Below are 10143 nucleotides of genomic sequence, written 5' to 3' on the forward strand. Positions count from 1 at the left end.
TTTTCCTTCTTTTTTTTATGTGTTTTTTATATTTTTTCATGCCTATTCCCCTTTTCCGTTTCCCCTTTTGTTGACTATATGTCTTAATGTTTATTTATTTTTATATTGCTAAGCATGTTATTATACTTGCTATGTGTTACCGCTTTATATAACTGGCATTCCGCTCATATTTTCCTCCACTTAGAAGCTCCTTTGTTTTCTTTTTACGAACGGTTGTGTGGTAGCACGGACGTTCTTTCCTAAAACACCCTTTGAAAAATGCCTTGTGGATCGATCGATCAGAGGTGCGTCAATAGTCACAAGCTCTCCCGCTCTCGAGTTGTCCACTCGAGGGAACCATGTCGTAAACCCATTCTTGTTCTTTAGGTCCTGACTACATATTTCTTTTATTAAGGAATATGTGTCCCATTCAACGTAGGATGTCTTGGTATCCTTAACGCGTTGAATGTCTGTCTCATTCAAAGTCCAAAGAGGTTCACAACCTCAAAGAGACTCACAATTACTTGATATGTGTTGCATTTCTATGTATGTATTGATATGTGCCTATCTTGTTGTGAGTCACTCCTTATATTTAGTGTTCCTTACTTTAGAATTCTTGTCATACACTCTTAGTGCTATTCAAAACCCTCCAATTCATTCCCACTCGCTATTTAACTTCTACAACTCTCAAAATTTCGAACTACGTTTGAGGTGATTCTTGTTCTAACAAGATACGTAGACAATCCTTTATAGGGTGAGGTCATCCTCTTCCTTTTTTTTCTTTGTTTTACAAAACTTCCTAATATTTGAAAATATCAAACAATATTTTTCTATCAAATTATATCCTCTATTTCTTTCACTTTCCCATAATGTCATGAGGGTGAAAATTAGAACTTTTTTTCAAATGACTTTTCACAATCTTTCAAACTCTCAAACAAAGGTAGGCCCACCTCTAGCTCAAAAGAGGCTCCCGCAATAGGAAATGTCGAACAATGTGCCTTGCTATATGTTAATCTGATTCATTTCTATCACTAACTTCCACACCATTGTTGTTTTTGTTTCATTTCCTCTCCCCGTAGGTTGATTTGTGCACCCTGACCTATCACACCCGTTCGAAAAGGGCTCTTCCTTCTCCTTCCCTTCTGCCTATAAGTTTCAGATGTAAAGAAGCAATGGGTTACCGTCACAATGTTGGGGACAAAGAAGGTTCTAGTTCAGAAGAGGACAGTGTCGTCGGTCAGAATGAAATAATACTAAAAATGGAACAACGAATTTTTGAGCTACAAGGGGAGCTAGAGCAAGTACGCAATGTGGCCAAGCTGTTGCTTAATCTGAATACTCCTGAATCGCAAGCCAATAGCTATTCCATACCAAAGTCCCAAAGTATGCCAAACCCTCCAATACCTCCTCCTCAAACTCAAGACCCCACAAATAACCAAATCCTCCCAAATACCATCCCAAACAACCCAAATATCCCAGCTCCACTATATATGACTACCCATCATACTCAAAATCCTAAGAACTCCACTCACCCATCCCCATAAAAGCCACAAAATTCAAACTTATTCCACTATCACGCGTTCGGTAGCCATAACCAGAACCCCCTTCCACCCACTTGTCCTCAACCCGCATTTGAGAATCTAGAGAATGACTACACGATGCAGGTCGTGGTTGAGAGGCTGGGACAATTAGAGGGAAGCAAATGAATGAAAGGTCTAAACTATGAGGACCTTTGCATTTATCCTGACGTCGAACTACTAGAAGGGTATAATCCCCCCAAATTTGAGTTGTACAATGGGACTGAAGATCCCAAAGTGCATCTGCGTGTGTATTGTGACAAACTGGCAAGAGTAGAAAGGAATGAGAAGATTCGAATGAAGTTGTTTATGAGAAGCCTCACGGGAGAGGCTCTCACCTGGTACATTGAAAAAAATGTGAAAAAGTGGCCAGGCTGGCTTAACCTAGCCTCTAGCTTCGTTGACAGATTTGGATACAACATTGGCAATGCTCCCAGTTGGTCATACATGCAGGCAATGACAAAGAACCAAACGAATTCTTTTGTGAGTATGCCATGAGATGGACAACTGAGGCTGCAAGAGCTCGGCCTCTAGTCGAAGAACAACAAATGAAAGAATACTTTCTCAAGGCACAAGAGCCACAATACCTCGACAAACTATTGACAGTTATGGATAGGAGTTTTTTTAGATCATTCGGATAGGAGAAATATTCGAAGATTGTCTCAAGAATGGCAACATCATCAACTTGAACGCTCAATCTGGAGGAGCTACGGAGAACAAAAACAAGAAAAAGGTAGGGGTTGTGATGGCGGCCCAGGCTTCGGAGAGCACCCTGAACCATCAAACCTTTGCTCTACCTTACCCACAAACTCCAACACTGTACTTAACATCCCCCTACCCACTACAAATGCTATACCAAGCGCCTACTCCTTACCAAATACACCCACAATTCTCAAGCCCTTCTTACCCCGTATACAATGCCCAACCAATTCATGTCTAAACAACCCGACCTGCTCATATCCCCGTTACCAAGCCTGCTGCTCCCAAACCCAAAGGGAACATCGAAAGAAGACATATACACCCCTAGCTAAACCGATAGCTCAACTATATGAACGGCTCAAAGATGCAGGCCACATCACACCCATTCCCGCTGTACAAGTTGACATGAAATCTCCACGATATCAACCTGATCAAACTTGTGCCTACCACTCCGAAATGATAAGGCATCCCATTGAGGTGTGTTTTGCCTTGAAAAACAAGATTCAACAATTGATCGATACTAAGGTAATTCAGTTAAAGGATCCAGAACCAAATGTTGCCAACAATCCTTTTCCAGACCATCACGTGAATGTGCGCGATGTTAATGAACATGTAGAAGTGGAACAACGACAATTCTAAAAAAAGAAAAGGATTGTTATCATCAACGAGTGGAGAGTAGCCCCTAGTAAAAGGAATGCATAGAAGGTTACTCCGTCCAGACCCGCCGGGTACTTGGGTTGAATTTTTTTTTTATATATGTTTGCATGATTTTAATAAATAAGCTCGATGTTCGAGCAAACTTGCAACTTCAGTTTTCTTTATTACCTAAAACTATGCGTTGAGACATTTTAGCACCATTAATAAAGACATTCTTTTGAATTAATGATATTTTCTATTCACAATAAAATTACTTTTTAAGTTGTTGAATCTGAGTCTGTGACACATAATGAGATCATATAAACTCCCCTCTTACAAACTCACAATTTTTCTTTGAGTACAGGATTAATAGGTACAGATGACGACAATCATTCTATCATGAGAGGCCCAACGGCCAATCCAATATTATGACGAGAAGACCCAACGGCTAATTCGACAGTACAACAGATACGTTTTCTTGTATCTTATTATCAATATTGTTATGGTTGTTTTCACTACATTGTTCAATCTTCTATACATACACATATATCCATGCTAACCATTTTTATCTAGTTGAGTTAAAAGTGGTAGGACCAACAAGTACAAATTACGCCATCTCGAGAAGCCAAACAGCTAATCACACGATTCTACAATGCATCGAGAAGCCCCAAAGATGATCCCACGATGAGAAGCCAAACAGGTGATCACACGATTCCACAATGCATCGAGAAGCCCCAAAGTTGATCCCACAATGAGAGGCAAATAGTTGATCACACGATTCCATAAGTGCATCGAGAAGCCAAAAGTAGATCCCATGATGAGAAGCCAAGAGCTGATCCCGCGGTCCACGATACAACAGATATGATTTCTTTATTTCTACATTAACTTTATCTTTATCAATTATTTGTTTCTTACATGTCTAACCTTTTTTATTTAGTACATTGTAAAGAACGTAGATGACGGAGAAGGAATAATAAATAGAGACAATTTTCATTTCTGTTTTTGGAGTATTACCCCATCTATTCATTCATCGCCTAAACTAATCTCACCGACCTTAACATTTTCAAACCCGCCTTACATCATTGTCTCAAAACCACCTTACATCATCGTTTCAAACCCTATTCATTTCTATATTATTGACCGACCCACAACATCTTCGTTGATTGCCCGTCCTTTATCATTGACATTTTTTAGGAATACTGTTCATTCCTAAATCTAGAACTACAAACGGCCTGATTCTCATAAAAGCAGAGATATGTAGGCAACTTGAAACCGAGTCTCGGCCATATTATTTTTAAAACCACCTACTGTCGTTTTAACTCCAACGAATCTTCCTCGATTGGACAAAATTGGCTACTACGTCAACTTTCGTTGCTTGACAATTCTTTTATCATTCCCAATCAACGAATGGGCAGTTGTTGACACCTAATTTTGACCTCCCGATATTACTTTTAGGCTGTTGTTTTATCAAAATTATTTAATTTTGATTATTAATATTTTTTTACACATTATTCTTACATTGAATATATACTGATGTGTCACATTCATAATTTTGAAAAATGAATAAATTATTTTATTTTCTTTTAGTATCATTTTTATAATTTTTAAACTCACATACGATATTTTATGTAATTTTATTATTATTTATTAAATTATTTTTCACATAATTGTGCACACTCGCATTTTGCAAATACATTGTCTAGTGTTGCATCATTATTATTATTATTATTATTATTATTATTATTATTATTATTATTATTTATCCCTACTAGAATTTAAATAACAGCCTAATTTAAAATTACTTTGCCTAAATTTATTTACCTTTTAACCCAATTTCATCCAATTTCGTACGATTTTAGCCTATCCTATTTAATCCATTACAATTATAGCTGATTTTTTACCCAATTTAAAGTTTTGATTCAATTTTAACACCTTTTTCTTGACCTATTAGATCTCAGTCGTCGATCAAATTTCATCCAACGATTGAGATCCAAAGACCATTTTCTTACCTTTTAAAAAAAAAAAAAAAAACAACCCTAACCCTATTCTCAATCCATCAGCCGCCCCCTCTCTCTATCTACCTTCTCCCTCTACACTCTTCTCTCCATCATCAGCATCCATGGTTGCCGCTGGCCATCCCAGCGCCGGCGAGCCTCTTCTCTCTCTTTGTTCTCTCCTCTCACCGGTGATAAAAACCACCGCCGCCACTGCTAGCAGCCGGATCTGGTGCCTTTCAAACCACCGCCAGAAGCCACCGTTCTCCTTCTCCCCATTCGCCATTAACAGCCGGCAACCGGCAGAAACCAACGACTAGCGCCGCCAGATGCTAGACGGCAGAAAGCCGTCTCCGCCTTCTCCATCATCCAAATCTACCGTGTCAGCTTCTCCAGCTGCCGCCATTTCCGTGGCCACCCTTCAGCTGCGATTCAGCCTCTCCTTCTCCTCACCGATCACGTTCTCGTCGAAATTGAGGACCGGTGAGGACTCTTTTGGTAAACCTAACTATTATACGATTTGACTTCCTAATACCTTAAATTGCATGTTCTATTTATAAACAACTCTTCTTCTTAATTAACAGACAGTGTTTCAATTACAATCACTACTCTCTAAAACAAACAAAAAAGATTATTAGCTATTTTAATACAAGACAATTATATATTTTAAGAGGGCCTTGGTTTTCTTCAAGGTTTACTGGAATCACCGCATATTATTCTTACAAGAACTTGTCTTCATTATTTTTTTTATTTCTGCTCATCAGTAAGTATCTAAAATGATGTAATTTAATTACTTATCTGTTCATTGAATGATTTAACGTATTAGAAAACATGTTCATAGGAACTTCTCCGTGTTGTGTTTGTCATGTCACTATGTCACTTGTGTATAGAAGCATGCCATAGTATCTTGTTTGTCTGGTTGGGAATTCTGAAGAGTCGCCAGGATGTTTAAACTGACTATGTATTCTTTATAGCTAGTTGTTTTTCTTCTTATATTTCATATTATTTGGTTTGTAATATTATTTTAAAGACACTATTATCATTGTAATAATAAAATTTTGGGGGATTGCTTTGGGAGGCAGGGATTTACGTGCTTTGAATAATATAGATAGCACAACTTAGGTTTATGTGTGATATATGTTACGTGGATCATCTAGGCACACGAAGTTAGGATCTATTAACACATGAATCATTTAGACGCTTTTAATTCACTTAGAAATCTTGCTTTAAAGTTTTAATTAACACTCGATACATTAATTTAAGTCTAAATGTTAATGCCTTTTTAATGTATTCGTATTGATTTAAGAAGGTAATATTTTAGTGCGTTAGTCTACTACATTAATGTAATGTCCCGAATCTGGTATCCGGAATGCTACATAGTGCTCATGACTCTGAAGGACCACAAGCTAACCCATGACTGATATATGTAACTGAGCACTAAATAATATACGGTAAATATGCGGAATGTAAGTTGTAAGGTCATAAGGTTTAAAACTGAACAAATACAATGTCTGTAATAAGGTATAACAATACCCAAATCTGAGATAAACTGTTTGAAACATGTAGTTTGAAAGCCTTTAAATTGTCTGAAAACTGTGGAGTTGATGGGACATGTCCCCAACTAACTTCGAACTACTAAAATAATAAAGTAATAAAATAATTATGCTATCCTCAAATTATGAGTACTCACTGCAAGTACGACTGCTGAACGTCTGATCTACTAAGGATGCTCAGGAATTCATACTTCTAAACCTATGGTATAAAACATCATAGCATAAATGTGCCAGTACGTTGAATGTATTGGTATGCAAGTGAGTAGTCTAAATGCAATGGTTCATATGCATGAACAATACTAAGTGAATAACATGTACGTGAGAATACATGCATGAATGCATAATTGTAATCGAGATCGTGATAACGCTGACTCATGAATTCTGATAACGTGGATTTACTGATATCTGAGTACTAATTCTGGGGTACTGGATGACTAAATCTGTAGAGTACTGAGAAACTGATGGCATATTACTGATAAAGGATTAACTGTTTCTGATAGTTCTGATTATGAAGAACTGGTCTAATTGACTGTAGCTGACAGTCCTAAAATTGAATATTGATAACATGAGTTTCGTATAATTAATATACTATTAATTGGGTGATTGTATCTGACTGTCCTGATTCTGATGGAACTAGTTGAGTTCTGTACTGAGTTAAGCTACTATATGTGGCAGTCTTGAAATCTGTAGAACTAAACTGAGTTCTATTACTGAAACTGGATCTGAAACTGAGACTATGGGAGGTAATCATCTAATCGATATGCCCCAAAACTAAACTAGTGGGGTCCAACCTGTAACCTCAGTTGGAAGGGTGTTAGTATCGTGCCATAGGTAAAGATAAGCTGTGAGTATACCCTTTCTGATAGGGAGCTCTTTCGTTAATCCTTCCTGGTAGGTAACCCAAATTATATGTATAAATCCCTGAACGCATAGGGTGCATCTCAACCTACGCCGGCTATGTAGTTCTGGAACACAAGGATTGCTTCTAAAGATCACACCTCCACTGAATAATAGGTGAGTCCTCATCCTTGGGTTCACTCGGTGCTGAATTCTACTCCCAACTGAATAGACACTAAACCGTTACTAATGGTATTGTTTAGCGGAGTGAAATTGAGTTTACTGAGTTTCGTTGAATGACGGAATGCTACTTAGAGTGAGGAATGATGGAGAGTACTGAAGTTACTGAGATTTCTGGGAATATTGAGATTATTGAGTAAGACTGGGCTGATAGCATGAAATTGATAGGACATGACACTTCTTGAACACATGACCAATATCAACAATAATACATTAATTTGGGGATTTCTTGACGCACATTGTTATCATAGTCTTGTACATGAATGAAATTGCATATAAACATGTCATACTTTCATCAACCTAATCTCATGGATATTCCTTCAACCATTCATAATGCACACAATATCATGGAAGTCATTCTTAGTCATAAGGTAAAGCATGCATTTATCATTTGGGTCACAATTAAGCTATAATGCATAATTTCTATTCTCTTAGGCATTTTATCAAACACCTAGGATACATGACTTAATGAATAGGCATGACCATCAAATTAATACAACAAAACTCCATATTTCAACTCAATTTCACATGCTTCAGACCACATACTAGCATAGGTTCATGAATAACACAAGGTTTCAAATTGGGATTCATAATTAACCCACAACAAAATATTCACAATACAAGATTTAAAACTTGATTCTTGGGCTTCATGGGTGGAAGGAATTCATGAATGAACACTATGCATACCTTAGTTCTTGATTCTACAAAGATTGATGGAGAGATTCTTGAATTTAAGTCTTGGATTTGAACCCTCAATTGAAAACCATAGCTTGTTTTTGAGAGAAACTTGAGAGAAATAATATATTTTGGGTGAAATATGGCTGGATCATGTGTTATTGAGTTTATATAGGGGTGAGAAATTGACCCTTTTAACCCTTGGACGCGTATTTTAATTCTGTGAAAATTTTTGACCTGGACACCTGGCGCGACGCGGTGCTATCGCGTCATGTCACTGAAATTTGACAATTCTGAATTTAAGCGTTAGCGTGACGTGCTATAATCGCGGAGGCTCACTGGATGTTGACGATTGCCATTTTGGCTGGCTCCACGACACGTTATGGGTCAGGTGGCACACTGTCTTACTAAAATGGCTCTAACTCTTCGCCCGGGTGTCGAATTTGGACGAATTTGGTATCGATAGAAAGCTTATTCAATTTTTCACATGATGAAAAGTGAAAATCTTGAAAATACCACATGTATAAAAGTGAATTCATCTTTAAAATAAGTCTAATATTTCTGGGGCGATTTTTAAGTTAGGTAGAAGTACGGGGTATTACAATTAATTTTCTGCATGTTAAAATATCATTGCATGTTTCGTTGTGTTAACGCAATTTAGGCATATGTAAAAAATATTTAAGCATGTTAATATTCGGAGCATGTCAATAATTAATTTTAGCATATTAATACAGTTTTTTATCATGTTAAACACTTGAATTTAGCATGTTGATATTTTTGAGTCTGTTAACACAATTCCTGCGCATTAATACATGCATTAATATAGTTTCAGCATAAGGTTTAAATATTTTAACCTGTTGAACAGTAGACCATTGAATACCTGGGAATGTTAAATTTTTTTGAACACATTAACATCGAATTTTCGTATATTATTATACTTTTTCGAGTGTTAATTTAAAATTCCTGCACTACTGACATAATATCCAGCATGTTTTTAAATACTAATTCTCGAATTTTCAGCATATTAAAATATTAGTCTTTAGACATTTTTGGCATATTTTAGCATATTAACATGAAATTACTGCACACTAACATTATTTTCAGTATGCTTAATGAAAATTCCAGCATGTGTTTTGGCATGTTTAATATTTTCAGTATGTTAAAACGTTAGATTTTAGGCATCTTTAGCATGCTATTGCATTTTCTAGCATATTAATATGAATTTCTGCGTTAATAACATAATTTTTAGCATGATTAAAATACCAAATTGTAAGCAGTTCAAGATGTTAATTTGTAGATCAAGAATGTCATTTTTTTTTTAACATATTAAGGCAATTTCAGTTTGTTAGCATGAAATTTCTGCACTGTTTGCATAATTTTCAGCATGCTAAAATGTTATATTCTCAACATGTTAAAGGCTAGGTTAAATACATCATGGAGTTTATTAGCATGTTAATGCATTTTAAATATTTTTATTCATTTTCTCATTAGTTTATAATAATAAATTCGTGAGCACAACTCCTTGACACATTTACCACACTTTTGACACCCTTTTTTAACAATTTGATAACACATTGTTACACACACGAATCACAGTTGTCTTTTGTCATCAATTGTTGAATACTTAGATATCATGCCTACAGGTTAATAACACAAAATAAATAATTATTTGTCTTTACATGTTAATCACATTAATAAACGTTAATTAACCAAGAGGCTAACTTGGGACAATTATGTGCTACGTGATGTCCTACTTGTTACGCTCTTCGAGTCCTAGGCAACATAGCTTTATTTCGTCTAGACCACCAAACCAAAATAGCAAAGTCCAATGCCTCTTAGACGATGGTGGGACGATAAGTGTTACTAAAGACAGTAGTTTTATCTTTGCGTAGAACGCCTTTAGACTTAACAACCAGCCTAGGTGGGGTGAGGCTGGTAGTCATTCGGAAGTAA

This window comes from Capsicum annuum, chromosome 7 (assembly GCF_002878395.1).
Source record: "Capsicum annuum cultivar UCD-10X-F1 chromosome 7, UCD10Xv1.1, whole genome shotgun sequence".
NCBI lineage: Eukaryota > Viridiplantae > Streptophyta > Magnoliopsida > Solanales > Solanaceae > Capsicum > Capsicum annuum.